This window comes from Schistocerca gregaria, chromosome 2 (assembly GCF_023897955.1).
Source record: "Schistocerca gregaria isolate iqSchGreg1 chromosome 2, iqSchGreg1.2, whole genome shotgun sequence".
Taxonomy (NCBI): domain Eukaryota; kingdom Metazoa; phylum Arthropoda; class Insecta; order Orthoptera; family Acrididae; genus Schistocerca; species Schistocerca gregaria.
In genome coordinates this window covers 889,120,619-889,147,662 of record NC_064921.1, presented here as the reverse complement: position 1 = coordinate 889,147,662, position 27,044 = coordinate 889,120,619, and positions in this window count along the sequence as shown.

Here is a 27,044-nt window from a genome sequence, read left to right as displayed (position 1 = left end):
TTGAATGATTTTATTTTTTTACATCAGATTATGGAACTTTTAAGTGTTCCGAAATCGGTCGTGTACACAATAAAAGGCTGTTGATTCAGCAACTGTTGTGCGTTTTTTAATTTTACAAAACGGCTGTAAAATGTTCACACAGACTTACGCACTGTGGGAATTAACTTCTGAGGTCATCAGACCCCCTAGAACTTAGAACTACTTAAAACTAACTAACCTAAGGACATCAGAAACATCCATGCTCGAGGCAGGATTCGAACCTGAGACTTTATCGATCGCGCGGTTCCAGACTGTAGCGCCTACAACCGCTCGGCCATGTTGCCTTCACAAATTAGCAATTTTAGGACTTTTTCCTTTGGTTATAATGTGAAAACTTGCCTTCTTGCCAAATTTCGTGACGTCAACGGGAAGTACCCTACAGGTTTTGGTGACTGAGTTTGCAAGCGTCAAAATAAGTGACATAAATGGCCGTATTTTTTAATTTCATTGACTTAGAAGTTTAACGTCTTTACACCGCCAATGGGCTGTACACATCAATACGTGACATAAATTAAATGTTGATACGTATACCCGTTCCTGAAAAAAAAGGGTTTGTAACAGTCGGACAGACACCATGACAATAAAGTGATCATATAAGGGTTCCGTTTTTACCGATCGGGAATGAAATTCCAAAAACAAATAAGCCCACAATGTGAGTTCTGTTACTAATTAAACAGTACGATTTCAAAACATTAATGGATATGTGGTAATAATTTCCTAGTAGAGAAGTTAAAATCTTACAACTGGCGCTAATATAAACGTTTATTTTCGATGTGCAAGTTGAAATTTATCCCAAGTTTCTATCTTCATTCCTGGTTCAAATGGCTCTGAGCACTATGGGACTTAACATCTGTGGTCATCAGTCCCCTAGAACGTAGAATACTTAAACCTAACTAACCTAAGGACATCATACAACACCCAGTCATCCTTCATTCATGTAGAATATATAGTGTTACGAAATCTGATGAATCTTTCTGTAGCGCGCTGTATGAGCTCTAAAACATATCTTTAATGACCTCGGCGTTAAAATAGAGAAATTCGGGTTAATACAGTGGAGCACCATTCGTCTTTCTTCTTGCGTACCAACAGCGAACGCAGTAGGAAGAAGCGCAAATGATACTGGTACACTACAGTAAGATGTAGCTGGTAGCTTTTGAAATATATGTAAGTTGCGTTGCTTCCAGGTGAAGATGAGACGAGTATGAGGACGGTAACGGGTGGAGAGTCCAGTGGTGCTGGAAATCCGCCGGCCCGAGCGGCCGGCGGCAGGAACAAAGTGGCCAGTGTCTGCCTCGTCCGCTGCGCGCGCCCGTGTAGCACCAGCGGCCGCCGTAATTGCCCTAATTGCGGTGGCAGCGGCTGCGGCGGCGGCCACAAACACGCCAGACCAGACAACGGGTGCTGCGTCCGCGCATGCGCGCTCTGCGCTACCGGGGATTTCCCTAACTTTGCTCCGGCTTTGTAGTGGCGCAGGTGCGTCGCTCTCCCAAAACGACGGTTATTCCGCACTCTGGTTTGATACTGCAGTCACCACTCGTTCACACGAATAACTCTCTGCTGGCTCTACTAATATTCAGTTTTATACAAGATAATACTAAAATTTCCTGGCAGATTAAAACTGTGTGCCGGACCGAGACTCGAACTTGCCCGCGAAAGGCAAAGGTCCCGAGTTCGAGTCTCGGCCCGGCACACAGTTTTAATCTGTCAGGAAGTTTCATATCATTGCACACTGCGCTGCAGAGTGAAAATTTCATTCAAGATAACACTAGATACCAATAAGCAAAAAGGCAATCGAATTATGTAACTGCTGTAACATTTGAACAGCATCTCTAAGTCCCAGTGCAGAGCACCCACAGGAACTGCATATAACTCAAAGATATAGAAAATAAAGTAACTGTATGAATCCGAGATAATGGTAAATATTCTGTGAATAAAACGGTTTGGATCGCTGCATGTAACTCAAATACATTAATAAAGAAAACAAATTAATCGTATGAGTCCGAGATTACTGTGATTATTTTGTGAATAAAACCGTTCAGATCGCTTTTAAATGTATTACGATGTTTCGACTACTGACATCATCATATCAAAAATTATAGCTTTCATAACAAACAGTGTCAATATCAAAAATCTGTGCCAAATTGGGGCAGAGATAGAGCTGACTTTCAGATTATACATAAGTTTTTTTGTTATATTTACGAAACACGAGCAGGCCGCGGTGGTCTCGCGGCTCTAGGCGCGCGGTCCGGAACCGTGCGACTGCTACGGTCGCAGGTTCGAATCCTGCCTCGGGCATGGATGTGTGTGATGTCCTTAGGTTAGTTAGGTTTAAGTAGTTCTAAGTTCTAGGGGCTGATGACCACAGCAGTTGAGTCCCATAGTGCTCAGAGCCATTTGAACCATTTGAACGAAACACGTCATGCTTACTTTTAGGTCAATAAAGTCTTTCTTCACCTGCTATATGACTTTTATGCGATCCACTCAGCTTAACTACAGATCTCCACATATTTATTTTAATGCTGACTGCAAATTAAAAACCCCTTTCGGCATGATATCTTTTAACAATCTTAGAGAAGACGAGCCTCCCTATTATATTTCTTTAACTACATAATTTACAGTAAATTCTTATACTTTGGATAAAATACTAAATATTGAAGCAGAAATGTCTCATACAAAATGACATCAGAAGAAAATGCTAGTGTATTACTAGTCATTTCAGGCATGATTTAGAATGGTTGACAAGGTAAAGACATGCCTAACCTCGCTACCCTGGCATGCTTCGGAATACTGCACGAGACGAAAGAGAAGTCTACATGCGAGCTTCAAACCACATCCAGTGATACAGGAATGATGGGCGCTAGTAGTCTTTGGGCTCACTCAAAGGTGTTATTTCAAGTGAGGAAGACGTCTGCAGCTATACACCTCAACTCGTGCAGCTCGGTGACAAAGTGAAGGATGAACGTAGAATATCGCTACTTGGTGCAAAGAACACGTGAGTGTTGTATAAGAACAATATGAACTGAAGCCGTCTCTTCTGGTATCAGAAGAAAAACTTATCGAAACAGGAACGAAAGAGATGTGGCGTTAAACGAAATATGGCCTATGTTAAAAACAGTGTAGGCCGTCAGACAACAGTGAAGGAAATTGTTGTTGTAGTTGTGGTCTTCAGTCCTGAGACTGGTTTGATGCAGCTCTCCATGCTACTCTATCCTGTGCAAGCTTCTTCATCTCCCAGTACCTACTGCAACCTACATCCTTCTGAATCTGTTTCGTATATTCATCTCTTGGTCTCCCTCTACGATGTTTACCCTCCACGCTGCCCTCCAATACTAAATTGGTGATCCCTTGATGCCTCAGAACACGTCCTACCAACCGATCCCTTCTTCTGGTCAAGTTGTGCCACAAACTTCTCTTCTCCCCAATCCGTTTCAATACTTCCTCATTACTTATGTGATATACCCATCTAATCTTCAGCATTCTTCTGTAGCACCACATTTCGAAAGCTTCTATTCTCTTCTTGTCCAAACTATTTATCGTCCATGATTCACTTCCATACATGGCTACACTCCATACAAATACTTTCAGAAACGACTTCCTGAAACTTAAATCTATACTCGATGTTAACAAATTTCTCTTCTTCAGAAACGCCTTCCTTGCCATTGCCAGTCTACATTTTATATCCTCTCTACTTCGACCATCATCAGTTATTTTGCTCCCCAAATAGCAAAACTCCTTTACTACTTTAAGTGTCTCACTTCCTAATCTAATTCCCTCAGCATCACCAGACTTAATTCGACTACATTCCATTATTCCCGTTTTGCTTTTGTTGATGTTCATCTTATATCCTCCTTTCAAGACACTATCCATTCCGTTCAACTGCTCTTCCAAGTCCTTTGCTGTCTCTGACAGAATTACGATGTCATCGGCGAACCTCAAAGTTTTTATTTCTTCTCCATGGACTTTAATACCTTCTCCGAATTTTTCTTTTGTTTCCTTCACTGCTTGCTCAATATACAGATTGAATAACATCGGGGATAGACTACAGCCCTGTCTCACTCCCTTCCCAACCACTGCTTCCCTTTCATGTCCCTCGACTCTTATAACTGCCATCTGGTTTCTGTACAGATTGTAAATAGCCTTTCGCTCCCTGTATTTTACCCCTGCCACCTTCAGAATTTGAAAGAGAGTATTCCAGTCAACATTGTCAAAAGCTTTCTCTAAGTCTACAAATGCTAGAAACGTAGGTTTGCCCTTCCTTAATCTAGCTTCTAAGATAAGTCGTAGGGTCAGTATTGCCTCACGTGTTCCTACATTTCTACGGAATCCAAACTGATCTTCCCCGAGGTCGGCTTCTACTAGTTTTTCCGTTCGTCTGTAAAGAACTCGCGTTAGTATTTTGCAGCTGTGACTCATTAAACTGATAGTTCGGTAATTGTGAAGGAAATTAAAATGAGAATAAAACCCTGTGTTCACAGTACTACCGAGAAAGGTAAGTCACTGAGATCTCAAAGAGAAGTGGTGCTGGTTCATCAGTGGCGTGGAATGTTTGAGTCGCTGACAAGTATTGGAAGTATTTTATATATATTGTTCATTGTCCTGCTACATTAACTTATGTAGCAGAAGTTGATAAATATCCTCGGCCTTCCTCAATGAATTTCGAAACGAGTATTTGACCGCTAAAACAAGTTATTTTAGAAAAAAAATCTTCCCTTCTCCTTCCAACTACTCAACCACTATTTCACCCATAATGACAGTTTTCTTCTTTTCGCTTTGTTGTTTGTCACGAATAGCTCGCTCCCTGTCCGTGCAGTAGGATCTGCTGACTTGCACATCGCGGCACATTTAGCCGCACGCGAATTTCCCCTTTCACTCTACCGCCCGCTGTTTTGCATGCTTTGAGAAGCTTGTAAAAAGGCACTCATGCACTGAGAGCATAATTGTATCCATGAGCCACGCAACGTGTACAATTTTCCCCCGTGAGAAGAACAGACTATTTTTGTTTTGTTAACAACATATTAAGCATTTAAACCGTTTATTTATTGTAATTTTAAAGGGAACTGTATTCTATTTTGTGGCATGAGGGTTTGGAAGCGACCGAGCAGATATTATCCGTGGTGGTTTCCTTCGGGGCAGTTGAGTCGTACAGTCACACTAGTAATTCAGTGGGATTATATGACGAAACTATATGTCAGTTCCGCAGACTCAACTCACTCTTTGATGTGACTAGTTTCAAAACTGTGCCAAAAACTGAATAATCATCTTCTAGGCAATTAATTTTGATCGACCAGAAAACCTCGACAGACACCACAGCTTCCGAAGCTAAGGCAATGATGTAAGCATAATTATTCATTGCAGCTTTTAAATACAGGAAATAAATTCTATTTAAATATGTCTGATCGGGTACAGCAGAACAAGCGGTGAAACAGCCGATTCGGCGCCGCTGGAAAACGGGGACGGTAGCATATAAGACAGCAGTAAGGGCATGAATAAATGATATAGCCATTTGTTCGCTGGCTCCCGAAAGAGCCGCAGAGCTGTGTGGAGAGCAGAAGCGTATAATGAAGTGAGTGCCCGCCAGAGGGCTGCTGGGGACGTCTGGCGACAAAAATGAGAATACGAGTGGACCGAAAATTCCTCCTGCCAGAAGAGCGAAAGATACCCGAAAACCAAAAGTGGCAGCGTACCCTTCTTTGTTACACAGTTGAGAGGCACGCAATACTCAAAAGCTGCAGCTCTTTGTTTATTCTCTTAAAGGACTGGATATCCTAGGAGAAATAGTCAACATTTAGGGATATGACGGAACGATCATTCGGAGCAAACCAGTCTACTGTACAATGGGCTTTAAAATGCGCACCGTCGATGAGCACTTGATCCTCGATACTACGAAACGAATTTCTTCTACAGCAAGCTTTCGTATTTTGACAGGTGGTAGATTAGTCCAAAACAAGGAAAAAAAGACCAGTAAACATGAGATTTAAAGTGCCTGCATTCAGAGCTATGAACACTTGTCCACCTTCGCTACTCTGAAACAGATCTCTTCTACTAAAGAGGCTTTTATAGCTCTCATGACATTCATTTAGAATCCTAGTTCTCTGGACAGTTTTCCTTGTTTTGGTCCATCCTGCCACCTCCCAAAATTTAAAAAGCAAAGAGTTTGTGGTATAAGAGATTCCTTTCACAGTATCGAAGAAAAGAGCCGGCCAGTGTGACCGTGCGGTTCTAGGCGCTTCAGTTTGTAACCGCGTGACCGCTACGGTCGCAGGTTCGAATCCTGCCTCGGGCATGGATGTCTGTGATGTCCTTAGGTTAGTTAAGTTTACGTAGTTCTAAGTCTAGGGGACTGATGACCTCAGATATTACGTCCCATAGTGCTCAGAGCCATTTGACCCATTTGAACTAGGGGTCTCGGCAAACTTGATTCTCAAACATAATATTAAAACTTAGCTCTTCCTTTCCCGGTAGCCCTTCATTTAGACTGCAAGGAACTGTCAGCACCATATCGTATTCCACGCTTCATTAGGTACTACGCCGTGAACTGCGTAATCCCATTCGTTATGCAGTACACTTACCTTGAAGCAAAACGCTCATCATGTGACAAATGTTGATGTTTAGATTTTATGCTGCAATTTCTTTTATAACCCAATTCTGTCCAAGATGATAAAGTTTTTAGTTTAAGGGAGAGAGATACACCGAAAAGAAATCAGCACATATTGTTTTTATATCTCTTTGTCTGCCGTTCATTTCTATCCCGAGCGTTATTCTGTTGAAAACTACCCCCTGGAATGCTGTTTATGAATGGCAATACAACTAGTTGAATCACGATATTGATGTACAAATTTGTAGTTAGGGTACGTGTGATAACCACGAGAGTTCTGCTGCTGTCATACGAAATCGCATCCTTGACCAAACTCCAGGTGTAGTCCAGTGACTCCATCACACAGACAGGTTGGTGGCAGGCCATCAAATGACCTCCTTCTAACCAACACACGGTCATCACTGGCACCGAGGCAGAACCAACTTTAGTCAGGAACACAACAGACCTCCACCTTTACCTCCAATGAGCTCTCGCTTGACACCAGTGAAGTCGTCAATGGCGATGGTTTGGGGTCAGTGGAATGCACGCTACAGGGCATCTCAGTCAGAGCTGTCCTTGAAGTAACCGATTTGTAATAGTTCGTTGAGTCACTAAAGTGTCAGCTGCTGCTGAAACCACTGCTGCAGAGACGGCACGATGCGCCAGAGCCATACACCGGACGTGATGGTCTTCGCTCTCGGTAGTCCCACGTGGCCGTCCGGAACCCGGTCTTCTTAAGATCCTACGTTCTCGTGACCACTACTGCCAGCAATCATGTACAATGGCCACATTCTTGCCAAGTCATTCTGAAATATCGCAGAAGGGACATCCAGCTTTTCGTAGCCCTCTTACACGACCTCGTTCAAAATCAGTTAGGTACTGATAAAGACGACTTTGTCGCCTTAAGAGGGGTAGGACGTCAAACTGGCCGACTTGGAGCTGGAGAGACACCACGGGACATTTTAATTTCCACTGTCTATACTTTTACAAATAAATTCATAAAACTGTGTGAGCACAACGAGAAATGGTTCAGGATTGACGGTCATAGCAGTGGAAGTTCAAAAATATAATAAAATGTATTTTTCACGTGTGAAATGTCATCATTTTTTCACTGACTATTGGCTGCATTCGTTGCTATAACACTTTTCTTCACAAGTAAGGGAGATTCTTCGATGAATTTTGCACAGCATACAAAGCATACTTACAGGTGTATTAAAGTCTAAAATTTTCCAAATCTATTAAAAACTCTGCTAAAAATTGAGATAATTAACCATAAAATTGGAGATTTTTCTAACCATGAAGTTTAAAATGTGACAGCTCATTCATTTTTTCATTAATTAAATAAATTCTAGAGTTTCATACACCTGTAAGTATGGTTTGTATGCTGTGCAAAATTACTCGAAGAATCTCTCTTACTTGTGAAGAAAAGTGTACCTATAGCAACAAATGAAGCCAATATTAAGTGAAAAAATTATGAAATTTCACACGTAAAAAATATTTATTTTGTTATACTTTTGAACTTACATTGCTATGAGTTTGGATGCTGCATTCTTCCTGGTCGTGTTGACAAAGTTTTATGAATTTATTTGTAGAAGTATAGACATTGGAAATTAAAATGTGTGGTGCCCCTTCTGCTCCAAGTCGGCCTGTTTGACGTCCTACCCCCCCCACCCCCCCCCCCCCTTAAAGGCAATCTATACTGTCATCAACTCACTATGTTGAGTCTCAATGGTAACTAACGCTCACGACCGTTACGGCGTGTATTAGGATCGAATCTGATGTGCATTCTCATAGAAGCGCTACTGGTTCCACTGCTATGCGACTGCGTGAAATTTAATTGGGCATCATCTTTTAGATTTAGAAACACACCTACCAACTTCCGCTTATGTAGCAAAATGCTTTCTTGGTGTTGCGATTTTTTCCCGTCAGCGTGTAAATGACTTTCTTCAAGTATTTACTATCTTTGTTGCACCACGTCCGCAAAATATATTGAAATCTACAGTTTACATCATTAATACGGCACAGTGTTCCGCAGAATGTTGCTTTGTCCTCTGTGAGTGCAAACTGGAACTAAGCAAATAAATAAGTACTTCAGTAGCACAATGTGATGCTGTGCTTGTTCCATTTGTATGCACTTATTCGAATTAGAGTTCTACAACAAACTAGGAACTTTCTTCCACGTCAAGCGTCAAAGCAGGTTCTCTGTAACTTTAACTTGGATTGCCAGTTGCAGCGCTACGTAGTTTTCTCCAGGAAGAAAGATTACTCCGCGCGCGCGAATGCTGAACTAGTTAAGGAAGTGGAGGCTGCCTCGGCACACTGAGCACACACTTCCAAATTTAAAGAAGGGATTAATTTTGGCAGAGTGGCGCTCGCTCACAGCCTGCCCGTTTTAATCTGCGTGTAGCGGCCGGCGGGGATTCCGCTTCATATGCAAATTCGGCGCGGCAATTACGAGGCATAAAGGCGCCGCTAAACTCCCGCCAAGACAAATAACGAACGGCACAACTGTTGCACTAGTGCCGAACTGGCAGGCGTTCTTTCCCCCGCTCCTGCCGTGGGTTTCTTCTCTCGGGAGCTTATTATGCGTTCATTAAGGAGAAGGGAGGCAGTGCTGAACACTATTCGTGTCGGTGTCAGGCCTGCAGAGAGTGTCCGTACGTCGTAACGTTCGTAATTCGTTCTACATATTCTGAAAATTGTATCACCCTTCAGCAGTTTCGCAGAGCTGGTCCTGCCCTGCAGGGTAGCCCTTGAGTTTCAGTTAAGATCCTGCTCATTGCCGACTGTGTCTTACCTACTTTTGGGACTGGGTGGGGGAGGTTCCCTGACAAATTAACACGCTGAAATACATGAAATGCATTCGCAGTTGCGAATACGAACGAGGAAATGACGACAGTGAAAATTTGTGCCGGGCCGGGAGTCGAACCTGAATTTCCGCTTCACCTCAGCGATCTCTTTGAGCACTTTGGTTATTCGTACACTGTTCACTGCCAGACCCAAACTTCCATAGATTGTAGTTCCTGTGTCACAACCTGTACTCGTACAGACAGTATGTAACTCCCTTATATGGGAGGACATTACACTTGAAAGTAGCTTCCTGGTATAGGCGGATAAATACGATTTTGTAATGCCTGCGATGTTAAGAAGAACGATGCGATGTTCTTTAGAACAGACTTGCATGTCCGAGGATACTGTTACAAATTACATTACTCGTGAAGTATAGGAAATAATGAAATTTTACTCACCGTGCATGCACAGTACAATAGGAAGAATACATAATTTCATTTTAGATGATTTGAGAGCAAATGAAAGGTCCTAAAACGTTAGAGTATCTAGTCGAACGGAGCTTGGAATACAGAGAAGGTATGACATTACACGATGTTTCGAGTCAATACCACTTGTCAATGTAGCGGCAAACGAGCGTTGGTGTACCAGATCCTCTGCAGTCTATTACCAGATGTTTTCAGTGGATTAACTGACCGGGGAAACCCCTGTATCTGGAGGTAGCGGGTGGTTATAATTAAAGTGGAACTACCTACAGAGGTCCAGTATGGAGTGTAATTATCATATGGCAGCCAACCTTGGGAGGTATTTTGATGTATTAATGAGGAAATGATTTATACAGGAAAAAATTAGTTCCACTTTTGGCTACCAGCTGCATATCTGTCGCCATTGGATTAGATTATGTTAGATTAATACTAGTTCCATGGATCATGAATACGATATTTCGTAATGATGTCAAATTTTCCAATACATGACATAATTAAGTTAATTTAACAACATAATTAATATAACAACTCTTTTTTTGTTTTTCTTAATTTATATCTAAAAATTCTCTATGGAGTAGAAGGAGTTGTCATTCAGAAATTCTTTTAATTTCTTCTTAAATACTTGTTGGTTATCTGTCAGACTTTTGATACTATTTGCTAAGTGACCAAACACTTTAGTGGCAGTATAATTCACCCCTTTCTGTGCCAAAGCTAGATTTAATCTTGAATAGTGAAGATCATCCTTTCTCCTAGTATTGTAGTTATGCACACTGCTATTACTTTTGAATTGGGTTTGGTTGTTAATAACAAATTTCATAAGACAGTATATATACTGAGAAGCTTCTGTGAACATCCCTAGATCCTTAAATAAATGTCTGCAGGATGACATTGGGTGGACTCCAGGTATTATTCTGATTACACGCTTTTGTGCAATAAATACTTTATTCCTCAGTGATGAATTACCCCAAAATATGATGCCTTATGCAAACAATGAGTGAAAATAGGTATAGTAAGCTAATTTACTAATATGTTTATCACCAAAATTTTCTATGACCCTTATTGCTTAAGTAGCTGAACTAAAACGTTTCAGCAGATCATCAATGTGTTTCTTCCAATTTAATCTCTCATCAATGGACACACCTAAAAATTTTGAATATTCTACCTTAGCTATATGCTTCTGATTAAGGTCTATACTTATTAATGGCGTTATGCCATTTACTGTACGAACTGTATGTACTGTGTCTTATCAAAGTTCAGTGAGAGTCCGTTTACAAGGAACGACTTAGTAATTTTCTGAAAGACATTATTGACAATTTCATCAGTTAATTCTTGTTTGTCAGGTATGATTACTTTACTTGTATCATCAGCAAAGAGAACCAACTTTTCCTCTTCGTGAATATAGAATGGCAAGTTATTAATCTATATTAAGTACAACAAAGGACCCAAGACCGACCCTTGTGGATCCTCATTCTTGATAGTTCCCCAGTTTGAGTAATGTGCTGATCTTTGCATATGAACGCTAGAAAGACATATAGTAATGCTTCCATATGTAATTTGATTAGGACATGCGCAGAAAAGGTCAAACTAGTGAGAAAGGCATACACAAGGGCTTACACAGTTTGTTCAATATGAGCACCGGAGACGTGAACGAGATCCTGCATTCGTAAAACGACGAGCTCAACAGTTGCTCGCAGCAGTTTCGGTGGAATCGAAGCGACAATTACAAAATGATCTAGAGAAAATGTCTGTATGGTGCGAAAAGTGGCAGTTGGCACTAAACAAAGAAAAGTGCGAGGTCATCCACATGGGTGCTAAAAGAAATCCGATATATTTTGGGTATACGATAAATCGCACAAATCTAAGGGCCATCAATTCGACTAAATACGAGAAACTTAAATTGGAAAGATCACACAGATAATATTGTGGGGAAGCCGAAATAAAGACTGCGCTTTGTTGGCAGAATACTTAGAAGACACGACAAACCTACTAAAGAGACAGCCTACATTACACTTGTCCTTCCTCTGCTGCAATACTGCTGTGAAGTGTGGGATCCTTACCAGGTAGAATTGACGGAGGATATTGAAAAAGTGCAAAGAAGGGCAGCTCGTTTCGTGTTATCACACAATAGGGGTGAGAGTGTAACTGATACGATACGCGAGTTGTGGGGGCAGTCACTGAAACAAAGGCGGTTTTCTTTGCGGCGAGATCTATTTACCAAATTTCGATCACCAACTTTCTTTTCCGAATGCGAAAATATTTTGTTGACACCCACCTACTTAGGGAGAAATGATCATCATAATAAAATAAGAGAAACCAGATAGCGAACGAAAACATTTAGGTGTTCCTTTTCCCCACGCGGCATTCGGGAGTGGAATGGTAGAGAAGTAGTACGAAAATTTTTCGATGAACTCTCTGATAGGCACTGAAGTGTGAATTGCAGAGTAACCATGTAGACAGACGTAGATGTAGACATGTTTCCGTACACTGGCCTTCAGATCAGGTACAGATTGCAAGTTTCCCTGATAGGGCTATTTGAGTTTATATACTGTCGTCTTGTCATTTGGAGACACTGAATGGGATCCGTACCAGGAAGAATTGACGGAAGACGTCGAAAAAGTGCCAAGAAGGGCATATGTTCATGGTGCTAGAAAATGGAGTGCTAAGTGCAGAAAAACGAACATTTTCGACATATTCTTCTGTTTAAGTTCATAAGAGGGGTGACAGCACAGGAGGCAGCCAGAAACATTTGTGACGTGTGTGGGGATAATGTCATTGGAGAGAATACGTCAATAAAATGGTCTTCTCATTTTAACAATAGTTCAGAAAGACATTCGACGTTTGATGAAGATATTTCAAACGCATTAGTCCACAATGATCCACGTCATTGTACTCGAGAACTGGCAAATGTGATTCACTGTGATCATTCCACCATTGTGCGACATTTACATGCAAAGAGGTAGATTTCAAAATCGGGCGTGTACCGAATGCTCTAAACCAAAATCGCAAAAGTCACCGGGTGGCCATATGTTCATCTCTGCTCGTCCGCCATCAGTTGGCTCGTTGACATCACCGACAGTTCCTATCCCGTGATGAGAAATTGTAGTCTTTATGCTATCGTAAGGAACAGAAAAAAATGGCTGAGCGCAAACAAAGCGACAACTCCCCGTACAAAGACCCTCGCGCATCCACAAAACATAATGTTAGGCATCTGGCGGAACAGCGACGGTGTAGCGTACTACGAATTGCTTCACTGCTGACATTTATTGTCAACATCTGAGACGTTTTGCATACACAGTCCGAGAAAAACTACTCCACAATAACGCCCGCCCGCCTTCTGCTAGACTGACAGAAAACGCAGTACACCCAGTCATTCCGCACCCACCTCCTTCACGTAATCTTGCGCCCTCAGGTTTTCACCTTTTCCGTTCTCTGTCTAACACTCTTCAAGGAACTTCCTTTCCGAAAAAAATGCGTTCAGAATATGGTTAGACGAGTTCCTCGACTCAAACTTACGTGATTTCTACGGTCTCAGCGTTGAAAACTAGTGGAGAAAAATAAATTTTACTTTACAGTTTCAATTTTTGGTGCAAGTTTTTATAACAACCTTTCTGTCGAGAAAATTAATTCAAAGTGCCACCATTTTGTCAAAAACCATAAAAGCGGTAGCTCGTTTTTATTTTACAGGTTACTATTCCTTGTTGTAGGGGCTGTTATTTTTGATATTTTTTGTCTAAACCAGCAAGGCAAAACAGTCACAACACATCAAGTGGATTTAGTGCTCACGTACTCACACTGAGCCGTGAAAACTACTCAGTTTATCAATGGGGAATAGTTGGACATGATGACTACTGTTATCGGTGCCATGCGTGCAATGGAAGAGCCAGTCGCGCGATATTGAATCTTTATTCTATCGTTAGAGGCGCGAGACCTGCACGACCTTATAGCAACCGTTATAGTTCCTCATTATTCTGTTACACTAGGGGTGATTTCACGTAAGGAAAGAGAGAGAATGTAAGATATACGGACTCATTTATTAAACAGTTGAGAATCGAACAATAATACAACCAAATGGGGGTGGGGGGAAGAGAGATTCGAGTTCAGCAGCCTGCCCTAACGCACGTTCAAAACACGCCACGATAGCAGGAGGAAAGGAATATTAGTAACGATCGCCGTATTATCAAATGGAATCCCATTTAGTAAAGGAAAGGGGTGGAAGGCGTGCAACGACCACCACCAGGAATCAGCCAAAGACTATGAAGATGCTACTGTGCGTGAATCGACCGAAGCCTCCCGTACTAAAGCAATAAAAACCCGCAAGACGCGAAACTATTCACAATGACCTATCAGGTTCCCTCTGTGCCGCAGGGCGCGAATCTACAGTTCACGTCGGCGCTCATACTTACCAAACGCCGGCCGGAGTGGCCGAGCGGTTCAAGGCGTTACAGTCTGGAACCGCGTGACCGCTACGGTCGCAGTTTCGAATCCTGCCTCGGGTATGGATGTGTGTGATGTCCTTAGGTTAGTTAGGTTTAAGTAGTCCTAAGTTCTAGGGGACTGGTGACCAAACAAGTTAAGTCCCATAGTGCTCAGAGCCATTTGAACCATTAGAACTTACCAAACTTCATCTCCTGGAAGCAGCACCTCTGGTCTCCGGCACGGTCGCACTAGAACTGACCTACTGCCCCTTTGCCCACTATCAACCCGCGGAGGGCGATTGGCGCCTACCGGTGAAAAACGGGCGCGCATCTGAACTGGCCAATCATGGGGCCGGAATTTCACAGGGAGGAGACCTCGCGACGTTAAAATCGAGCAGAAATAGCATTTACAAGGTTGGTAAGGCAAGTTGGGGAACTGAGATCGGGAGAAACTTTGGCCACTACTCTGGCGATCGGAAAAAGAATGGGAAACGGGAAGCCATCATGACTGCTAGGAAGACTGCTGCCCTCGCCCAAAAATAAAGAAAATTTCTAGCGCCAAGCTGCTCTCACAGATCAGTGTGAGACAAGCTGTAAAAATCGCCAAATAAATCAGGTAACCCATACAAATTATTAATATTACCTGAATTATTACTTTGCCGAGTACCAGAATGCTTGGGATTATAAATATGAAATACTAGCACTGAATGGTGAATGAAGTGCACGTCTTTCAACCATTTTTTTAGATATCCCCGCGTACTACGCTAGGCAATATCATCAGTTTCGAAGCAGGTTTTTTAAATTTTTTTCTAGACTGAAAATTGTGGTGTTCCGACCTCTCACGAGTCGACCTCGCACTCAGCGAAGGCCTTTCGTCGAGATCGTGCAGAGCCCTCTGGCTGTAAGTTTTGTAGTTTGACAAAAGTGCGTAATACAGTCTTAAGCTCTAAAATAACATTCGTAATTTGCTCGTTATTTTATTGAAAAAAATCATGAATATCCGCTCGAAAACCGAGCGTCGCCCTGATCTCCCACAGCAATGAACAACAGCGTGGACCATCGTATTGCAGGTAGGCTGGCGGCCTGCCACCGAGTAAGCTGTGCAGTGTGAGCTGCGAAGAATGGTCGCGGCGCTCTGTCGCTGACAATTCACACAAGGCCTGACCTCTCTTTGCCGGGCTCCACCAGGAGGAGGTAACTTTCCAGGCGGTCGCATTGAGCAAACAGCCGCGCCCCGCGCTTTGTCTGCCGAGGGCGGGTATTTTCCGCGCCGATAGTCCGTATCAGACGTCAGACGTCAAAGGCGAGCGCGCCTGCCCGACCGCCTCCAATGGGCTCCACCACTTCCCCTGGCAACGGCCTCTGGAAAGCGCGCAGGGACTCCCGGCACCGCCGCACAAACTTCATAAAGCTCTCAATGGCTGTCAGCACGTCCGCAACCGAAAAATGCTGGAGATTTATTGAAAGCTCCAAGAAACGGAAGATTTCCATCACAGATACTGAAACTGGCACCCTTTGTACTATCTTGATATGTATTTATTTCTCGGTTCGTATCTAAATATTTTAAATTAATTATAAAACAGTCTAGATCGAGGCACGCTTATTAAAAGATGACGTGTTTCGATCATCACATGATCATGTTCACACCTTCAGCTGTAATATAATACAGGATATAAATTACAGAGATACATAAAAAGAACTTAAATTAGCCAAAAAACGGCAAAACACAGATATACTGACACTGAAGGACTATGGATGTATGTGGAGCAGGAACCGTAGAAGGACGACAGTTAACTGCTTGAGAGAGCAGTGCAGCTAATTCTTAAATACTGCAGGCTCCGCCTACAGCTGACAGCATGATGTCAACGTTAGCCAATCAGGTATAAAACGAAAGGATTATGTTCAAAAAGATTTACTTATTAGTAAATTGATCGTCAGAATTACGCAGAATAATTTTGTAATATAGAGAAACACAGCTGTTGTCAAATAAATATACCAAGAAGTTTAAAAAGGAGACAAATAAACGTCACAATCATTGCAAAGAGGTTGTTGGTTTCTATGGACATGATGGTAGAAATTTCAAAGATGTATCAGCAGGGTGATTTCCAACAGGTGGTTGTGAGTATCGATAGGCGATGTCCAGTAGAAGGTCTCTCATATAGTTGGTTACGATGGAGATGGTAGACTCTGATCTTGGGCGGTTTCCATTGATGCAGCCACAAATATCGATAAATAAAGCTTAGTAGAAAACGCTTCTAGCTGCAGTCTCAGGATATAAATAAGCAGTATCTGTTATTACTCATATATGTCTCTATAGTTAATAGCTGTAGATAGTAATACAGTAGAAAATAAAAACAAAAGAATTATGAGAAACTGTCAGTATAAAAGAAAAATACGTGCCCACATTTCTAAAATACTCGTATATAATGTGATAAATAGTGAAAAAAAGTAAAGTCGGAAAGTAATGTTTTAAGAAAATTTATTCTTGAATGTGGTAACTACTTATGCTTACTTATTACTGTGGCTTTTACTTCCCAGTTTCTAAAATTATCGGGGGAAGTAGTAGCCAAATGACTGCACGCGAGCGCGCGCGCGCGCGCGCGCGCTTGTGTGTGTGTGTGTGTGTGTGTGTGTGTGTGTGTGTGTGTGTGTATGTAGCATTTATGAAAATGGAGAAATAACATCAAACTTACGCGAAAATATCATCCGCAAAATCATAAAGTCATCAAGGCCCGCCCGGCCGCGGTGGTCTCGCGGTTCTAGGCGCGCAGTCCGGAACCGTGTGACTGCTACGGTCGCAGGTTCGAATCCTGCCTCGGGCATGGATGTGTGTGATGTCCTTAGGTTAGTTAGGTTTAAGTAGTTCTAAGTTCTAGGGGACTGATGATCAGTTAAGTCCCATAGTGCTCAGAGCCATTTAAATCATCAAGGCCCAATAAATGCGAAAACTGTTACGCAATAATCTTAACAACTGACATATTGAAGTTGGTGACAAAAATAACATGCAGAAGAATGCAAAACCAAATTTAATATGCGTTAGATAATTTACAGTCTGGCTTTGTAAAAGGTTGAAGTACCAGTCTTTGACTGATTTGATAAGGCTCATAACTAATTCCTTCCCTGCTGAGCCAATCTGTCCATCGCATCTTAGCGCTTGGCACTACATCCTCTATAATTTGTTGGATGTAATCCCATTTCAGCCCTCTCCTACAGTTGTTATAACTCCTTCGAGTACCCTTCCCTACACAGGGAGAAATGATCATCACGATAAAATAAGAGAAATCAGGGCTCGCACAAAAAAATTTAAGTGCTCGTTTTTCCCGCTTGCCGTTCGAGAGTGGAACGGTAGAGAGACAGCTTGAAGGAGGTTCATTGAACCCTCTGCCAGGCACTTCATTGTGGACAGCACAGTAATCACGTAGATATAGATGCAGATGTAGGTTCGAGTCCTCCCTCGGGCATGGATGTTTGTGTTGTTCTTAGCATCAGTTAGGTTAAGTTAGTTTAGTGTGTAAGTCTAGGGACCGATGACCTCAGCAGTTCGGTCCCTTAGGAATTGACACACACTCCTTCGAGTGCCCCGCATGGTCTTCTTTCATGTCGTAGCCCGCCACTTCTTATCCTGCCCCGTGTTCTTGTCAGTGTTTGTCACATGTTCGTCTTCTCGCCGATTCTGCGGAGAACCTCTATATTTCTTTTTATTTTATCAGTCCACCTAATTTTCCAAACCATTTGATAGCGCTACTTCTCAAAATCTTCGATTGTCCTCTTTTGTAGTTTTGCCTCAGTCCGTGAGTTACTTACATATAATGCTGCGCTTCAAATGTGCATTCTCATGGGACACCATTTACTTTTTACGTGTTAAGACTTGAGACTTAATTAAATTAATACATATTCATACGGTTTGTAGACATAAATTTCGACGGAAATGATGCAAAGTGTTTTAAATAAGTTATTGCCGAAAACAAGTAATACGCAATACATACGTATAAGAACCAAGGGACAGTAATGGAAATTGAAGAGCAAGAAAGAAGTGTTCAGGCTAAAATGGTTTATCCCAAGGCTGTAGTCTTTCTCGCCTTCTGTTCAATGTGAACATCAAACAAGCAGTGATGGAAACAAAAAATAGTGGTTCAGTAGTTAGATTAAAATTCGTGGTTAAAGAATATCAGTGACATTAAGCGCTGATGGCATTACTATCCTCAGTGAAAGAAAGGGCAAATTATGGAATCTGTTGACTGCAATGGAATAAACCAAAGAAAGGGAAATGTAATGAGGAGTACCAGAAATGAGGTTAGCGAGAAACTAAAAATCGCGGCTGGGTACCACGAATTAGTGGTGTGTTTGTCAAGCTATGCTGATTAGAAAGCATGGTCTAACAAATTAGACGAGTATGTTAAGCTTGACAAGAGAATGGAATTCCTGTAGAAAGCCTCGTTAGAGCTTTCTGGAGACACATTCAGGAACAGGAACTGTCCTACTAAGGATTCCTTGCAGGAAGCCAACATTTTACGCTCAGGCCACATGTTCACGTTTTGGGTGAAAATTAGGAAGATTTGACTTAACATCTACTATTTTTTTGGAAAGTTTTCTGCTTCACAGTCGTCAGTTTCCCGCGGATGCTAGTTATGCCTCAGCGGCAGGTACCATCTCTTGGAGGGAGAAATAGGGGGGGGGGGGCAATTCCAGTACGTGAGCTGGCCTTTTTGTAAACCAAGTTAAGCAAAAGGCAAAGGGTTCAAAGGTTCCTCCTGAGTTCGTACAAGTATGTCATCTGTGCATACCCCACGTATCGCAACCCACAGAAATAATTCACGCAGCAATAATCTCATTTTGATATCAGTTCACGTCATTTTACAAAGTTCAAACCTTAATGTGGATGCTGAAACTTGGACATTAGCCTCTACATCTCCTGACTATGCACCCCATGTCCGAATTACTACTCCGGTTCAGCTAGTTTCTTAGTGAATATGGATACAGGTAACAGGTTACTCTGAAGCCCCGCAAGCAAGAGAGCTTGCCGAAATGTTATGTTGGATGAAAATGTACTTGTTGTTGGTTTATTTAAACGAACTTGTTAGAATGTACAAGGTGTTTCACAATGTTTTGATGGTTTCAGATTTGAATAATCACACAAACTAACTGCGAAACAAGATTGAACATTTTACGCAAGGTACAACATTTATTCAGATTCGTAACATGACAAATGACGACCATTCGAGGGTACACAATATTCGAGACGTTTCACACAGTTTCTGTACACACCATTCTTAACTATTATAGGAATTCTGGAAATTTCATTGTGAATTCGATCTTTTAACTGTTACAGATTTCTCTCGTTGGCAATACTGTCTCGCCTCAAGTGGTTCAAATGGCTCTGAGCACTATGGGACATAACATTTGAGGTCATCAGTCCCCTAGAACTTAGAACTACTTAAACCTAACTAACCTAAAGGACATCACACACATCCATGCCCTAGGCAGGGTTCGAACCTGCGACCGTAGCGGTCGCGCGGTTCCAGACTGAAGCGCCTAGAACCGCTCGGCCACACCGGCCGGCAGTCTCGCCTCAAATAACCCCATAAGAAAAAGGCTGTCAAGGTTAAATCAGGTGAGCAAGGCGGCCATTCGATACAAGCACGTTTGAAAACCATGGGGTTACCGAACGCTTCACGGAAAACTTACAAGGTCTTGTAGGACCTGTGGCATGTCGTACTGTCTTCTTGGAACCAAGTTTTCGCAATGAACTACGAGAGCTTGCCTGAAATCTTCTACACACAGGTTCGAAGATCTCAGGTGTTCGGCCGGTTTTCCGACGGCCGTCGAATTTCGATTCCACGCATTGGCACTTGCTCGGATTTCTTACGCTATTTAGTACTGTTCCACGAGCAGCAATTTGAAATTGCGGCTAAATCTTGGAATGCTTACGAAAGTACCTTCACACGTGCTCGGCAGATTCACCGCAGCAAAAATAGCATTCCACTGCGTTCGTGTGATGACGTTTCGACCAGTAGTACATGATTACTGACTTGTGTATGTGATGGAACTTGATACTCTGCACTACCAATAGACGGCGGCGCCGTCGCTTATCTTGTTTTTAGCGCACTTTACTCAAATTTGAAATTCTCAAAACATTGTGAAACACCCTGTAGCACACAGATATACATTCATACACCACAGACACCGGCACAAACGAAAACAGCGTTCAAATAATGTGTTAAGCCACTTAGCAGTTCCTTAGGTATCTAATTCACTGGCGCTTATCCTTTGGTACATATCACGAACTGCACACCGTAGTGGCCGTAGTTAAGTGAAACGCTCTTTGCGGTATGTCCGTAAATGTTTGATTGTCTCGTCGTAATCAAAGGTGGTAGAGATTAGTGCAAACTAACAGCCAGTAACACGTGATAAAAGATCTCTAAAAAGCGACTGCCCTTAATTGGCCCCTCTACAGATGCGTTCTCCCTACCCATCCCTAGCCGTCTGAGAGAGGAAACTTCTCTTATGGAAATCATGTCCTCCCTGTGACACGGCGCTGTGTCTGCATGTTAATGTTGTTGGCAATGGCCACGCTCCATCGCCAATCAATTTACTCTGATTTATATTCACAGCCTGCCTGTATTGCTGATCTGGATGCGTTATTGCTTTCATCCACACTAGTTCTCTTGTTCTCGGATAAACAATAAACAGGATACTATGATCATCGTGATACCTCAGACAGGATCGATATATAGAACGTGAATGTCATTTCATCCAATACGTCCGAGGGAATCCTTCTCAGTAATTTCTTCAAATCAATGGCAAGACGTTTAAGGGGAAGGGGGGGGGGGGGGGGTAGGGGGTAGGACGTCAAACGGGCCGACTTCGAGCAGGAAAGACATTTTGATTTCCACTGTCCATCCTTTTAAAAATAAATTCATAGCTCTGTCAGCATGACCAGGCAGGGTTCATGATTCACACTGATAGCAGTGGAAGTTCAAAAAACATAACAAAATAATTTTTTTACACTTACTATTGGCTGCAATTGTTGAGATAGGTACACTTTTCTTCTTAAGTAAGAGGGGTTCTTTGATGAATTTTGCACATCATACAAGCCATAGCTACAGGTATGAAACTCTATAATTTATTTAATTCCTCAAAAATGAATGAGCTGTTACATTTTAAAATTCATGTTTAGAAAAGCTACAATTTTATAGCCAATTATCTCAATTTTTACCACACTTTTTGACAAAGTTGGAAAGTTTTAGAGTTTCGTACACCAGTAAGTCTGCTTTGCAAGCTGTGCAAAATTCATCGAAGTATTTCTCTCACTTATGAAAAAAAAGTGTACCTATATCAACAAATGCAGCCAATAGCAAGTGAAAAAAATGATGAAATATCACATGTAGAAAAAATAATTTTGTTATGTTTTTGAACTCACACTCCTATGGTATGAATCCTTCCTGGTCATGCTGAAAACGTCTTGTGAATTTATTTGTAAAGTAAGACAGTGGAAATTGAAATGTCCTGTGGGGCCCCTCCTACACCAAGTCGGCTCGTTTGTCATCGTGTCCCCCTTAATTTTGTTTGCAATGGGGTTCCAGAGAAAAAAAAATTTTAAATAACAACCATCTTCCATACCGGTTATCGTTAACAACAATAAATCATCCTTTTATTTTAGATCTACTTTCGCAGTCTTACTGACTGGCTAGCCATTTTTAAGAACCTAGTATAATACAGACAAATGGGCATACAGGGGCTGGACAAAAATATGGAAACAGTGAGAGAAATTCTTGCATGGACATAAATGCAGGTGATACCCAAGCTTGCAGGTGGCGCTGTCGTATTTGACCACGAACGGCAGCGGTACGTGTGCAACATCATCAATACGTTGAATGTGTCACTTGCAAGTTGCAAGTTACAAGTGTCAGTTGTAATTTAGGTTGCATTATGTCAGAGATAAGGTAATTAGAACGTGGGAAAATTGCTCTGAGGCGTATCAAAGATTTATATCGCATGTGGCGAGGGCGCAAAAACATCATCAGCATACTCAAAATGCTGAAAAATATGTGTTGAGTCATCCTGACGGACGGTCACTAAAGACGTTTGTGACGAAAACTGAGAAGACCACGGATGTAAAAGTCACTGCAGAATTCATCGTCTCCGGCCGCAGTGCCGAGCCGTTCTAGGCGCTTGAGTCTGGAACAGCAGTTCTAGGTTCTAGGAGCTCAGTCCGGAACCGCGCGACTGCTACAGTCGCAGGTTCGAATCCTGCCTCGGGCATGTGTGCGTGTGATGTCCTTAGGTTAGTTATGTTTAAGTAGTTCTAAGTTCTAGGGGACTGATGACCTCAGATGTTACGTCCCATAGTGCTCAGAGCCATTTGAGTCAATTCATGGTCGCATTCGTGACTCCTATAAGCACCAAAACAACACGAAACCAGTTCTATTAGCAGAGTACTGCAGGGTGACCTCGAATTCAAAAATTACTCACCAGCGACGCGAATGCCCTTAACAGGAAAACGAGGTCCTGAAGCTACAAAACCTACACTCTGGAGCAATGGAAGAATGTCATTTAGTAGGATGAGCCTTGTTTCGCACTGATTCCAGTTTTTGACAGAGTTTACTCCCCAGAGTGAAATATGGCAGTGGTTGGGTCATGTTTTGGGCATCCACATCATGGAAATCCATGGGCGTCAGGTTGAATTAATGCCAGGGATTAAGTTACCATTTTGCCTAATCAGGTCCGGACAACGGTACAATGTTTCTTCCCCGATGGGGATGCTGTGTCCCCAGAGGACAGGGCTCCTGTTCCCACAACTTGCTTCGTTCACGACTGGTTTTGTGAACAAGAAGATGAATTGCTGCATCTCCCTGACCACCACAAACACCAGTTCTCAATGATATTGAACCTTCGTGGTCTACTTTGGAGAGAAGGGTGTTTGTTCGCTACCCACTTCCATAGTCGTTACCCAAACTTCCCAATAATATTAAGAAAGAATGGTGTAAGGGACTGTTGCAAACCCCACTGGACCCATATTTATCCATTCCGGGACAACAGATAGCTGTTTCGAATGTCAGTGGTTTTCTTGTTCCATATTAGGCTTGGTAATGTCTTGGTGTTTTCATATTTTTGTCTACCCCGTACATTTGACTTGTCAATTAATATTTCCTCTAGTCATACGCCAGTTTTTTTACCAAAATGTACAGAAAAATTTGGAACAACCTCCTGAATTACTAGGATTGTATAAAAAATAGTGGCAACACTTACGGTTCAAATAGTTCAAATGGCTCTGAGCACTATGGAACTTGATTGCTGAGGTCATCAATCCCCTAGAACTTAGAACTAGTTAAACCTAACTAACCTAAGGACAGCACATACAGCCATGCCCGAGGCAGGATTCGAACCTGCGACCGTAGCGGGCACGCGGTTAAAGACTGTAGCGCCTAGAACGGCTCGGCCACATCGGCCGACAACTTACGGTTCATACTAGACTTTGGCAGACTTTCCCCATAATACATGACCTCAGTATAATCTCCCCACATCTCAATTACAATCCTTCACACCGTTGGAAGACGTCGTACACCATCAGCACGTATGTCTCTATCGATATCTTGCAACAACATCGCCTGCACCACGACACCACCTGCAGCGCCTCTCCTGGGCTCGTGACCATATCAGTTAGTTTACAGACGACTGGAAATCCGTGCCTGGTCAGATGAGACCCGATTTCAGTTGCTAATAGCTAATGGTAGGGTTCGAGCGTGGCGCAGACCCCACGAACCCACTGATCCAAGTTACCAACTAGGCTCTGTTCAAGCTGGTTCAAAATGTTCAAATGTGTTTGAAATCTTATGGGACTTAACTGCTAAGATCATCAGTCCCTAAGGTTACACGCTACTTAACCTAAATTATCCTAAGGACAAACACAGACACCCATGCCCGAGAGAGGACTCGAACCTGCGCTGAGACCAGCCGCACAGTCCATGACTGCAGCGCCTGAGACCGTTCGGCTAATCCCGCCTGGCGGAAACTGGTGATGACTTCATAATGGTGTGGACTGTGTTTACATGGAATGGACTGAGTCCTCCGGTCTAACTGAACCAGCTGAGACCATTTGCAGCCATTCATGGACTTCATGTTCCCAAACAACGATGGGAGTTTTATGGATCACAATGGGCCATGTCACTGGGCCAGATTGGTCTGAAGAACATTTTGAACAATTTGAACGAATTATTAGGCAACCCAGGTTGCCTGACAAGAATTCCATCGTAAATTTATGGGACACAATAGTAATGTCAGTTTGTGTACAAAATCCTGCCCCCGCAGCATGGCTGAATATTTCTGTACGGGTGTTTCAACGACTTGTTGAGTCTATACCACCTTGAGTTGTTGCACCACACTAGGCAAAAGGCGAAGGTACCCCATCACTTTTGTTACCGCAGTGTATTGACTACATGTAATACCATGAACGTTTGCCAAAGTCTAATATGAATTAGAAGTGTTTTGCTTGTACTTTTTATACAACGTACGTACGTTGGTGAAATTCGCGTTGACCGCTTTTTCGTTGTCTGTGCGTAACGCCTGTAGAGATCTGTAGACGCATCCATAGCTTGCATCGGTTCTCCTCATACATATCCAGGCTCCTTGTCAAACTTCTAGCCAATTTTTATCAAGAAGCCGGAAAGGAAAGTTACTTATCTCTGGTGCGCTAACGAGGAAAAAGGGGAGAAGTGCTTTCCGGTTGATCGGTTCGCCGCCCTCCACCTGCTGCTCCTGCTGCAGACTGAAGAAAGGTTTTCGATAAGTGGAGGAGCAGCCGGCAAGCCTGCCCGCTCTGAGCCGCTCCGGTGATTAGCCCGGTTCATAGCGGCAGGGGGGGGGGGGGGGGGGAGGGGGAGGAGTGTCTGGGGGGCGGGGCTGGGGATGGGGGCGTAATTAGGCCGGCACGCCCACGCCCCGCCGGTGCAACAAGGCGGCCGCGGAGAACCCCCGCCAACTCGGCTGCAGTAATTAGCGTCCTCCACTTGCAGGGCGGACTCAGACTTTCTCTCGCGCGTCGCGGCCGGACGGAGCAGCGCTCGGTGGCCGCCTTCCTCGCTTCACTAATTAAGACTCTCTCGGCGATTTTAAAGCGACGTCGGCGTTCCTAAGGACGTAAAACAGTCGACGAGAAAGCCATTAATTCCCAGAGGGATTAACGTGACGAGACAGTTAAGTTCTCTCAGTTTAGTACGTTTGAACAGAGGAATGCGGTAAATTATAAAACAGAAAAAGAAAAATGCAGAAATTTATTAAAAAGGCAGATATCACGTTTTTTAGGATTTCTCTTTTCATTTATTCGGAAAACGTGTAGGTATTCCTATCATTCTACTTTGAAAGAGCAGCAATCTCTTAATTGCAAGTACGTTTAAAATTCTGTTATTCGTTCGTACTTTTGTGAAAATGTCAAATGTCTTGGAAATCTGGCTTTTTATAAACATACTTCATGTTAACTTGTTATAGAGTCGGAGATCTGGTTTGGCACCTGTTAGTACAGGCCACAATAACGCATTATAGTTGAAAATACTTAGCCTCTGTTCGTTCATAGCACAACAATACTTTACAAAATCGCATTGTACTCAGTAAATTTTACTGTCTGAAAGCAAATTAAGCACCGTGGTTTCTTCAGATGAAGATGAATGTGTTCTTTCAGGGAAAAGAAAATCAAGGCCCCCCCAGTTATAATAGTAATCTAATATAGCAAGCAAGACCGAGAGGAGCAGCTTATAAGGAATTACTGTGGAAAGAAGCTAGACGCTAAAATAGTATTTTTAAGGAATGCTAGTACATCCATTTTACTTAGTATTTTTGTCCCTTAAGTTAAATCACTTCTACAAGAAGACAGCTATCTTCCTATAAGCATCGTTCAGACAAAGAAAAGAGAGGATTAATTTTAGTACAGGTTCACTAGATCACTTCCTTTATGACGCCATTGCTACATCTTGGGGTTTAAATTTGACGGAGGTCTGGTCAAACACACCTTTAATGTCGGCCGAAGTAAGCATGTTGAACTATCTAGAAGCGTATGCTATCTTTCTAGTGAACTGCCCATAAGAGAGGCAAAAGACTGAAGATCTACAAAAAATCATTCAGCATGTGGAAGATAGTTGCCGTGAATTTCTTATGGACATTCTGAAGACGCTTTGTTTGAAAAAAATACCGAATTAGAGGACTAAGTTGAACTTGTTACTCATGTTTTTACATTTATCTTCCTTTTCAAGCATATTAGAAAAGTGGGATGACGTACAACCTCTAAAGAACCTATAAGAGAGTTATTTTTTATTTATATGTTTATTTTCAAAATTTGTTAAAAAGGTGCACGTCTGGAGTTCTTGAAATGTAATAACATTATCATTCTTCACGTTATAAAAGACTTCAGATCAACCATTCTCATTAAGAGTGGTAGTAAGTGTTCTGGAATGGATAAATTCGGAGAAAACTCACCAAACATAGTAATAAATAAGCTGTTTCTTCATACATGAGAACTCATTCTCATGGATATCTGCCCTTTTAACAAATCACTACATATGAGTGTTATCAATAAAATTCAGTATCTCTTTATTAGTGGCTGGTAAAGCCTGTTTCACTAGTTACATTTATGTGAAATAGTGGCAGATGTATACACTGTCTGACCTCATCACTAAATGTAAAATACAGTCCATTACAGAGAAGCAAATTATATAAAGAAAAATAAACAGCTCCGGGAGAGAGAGTGTAAAATGC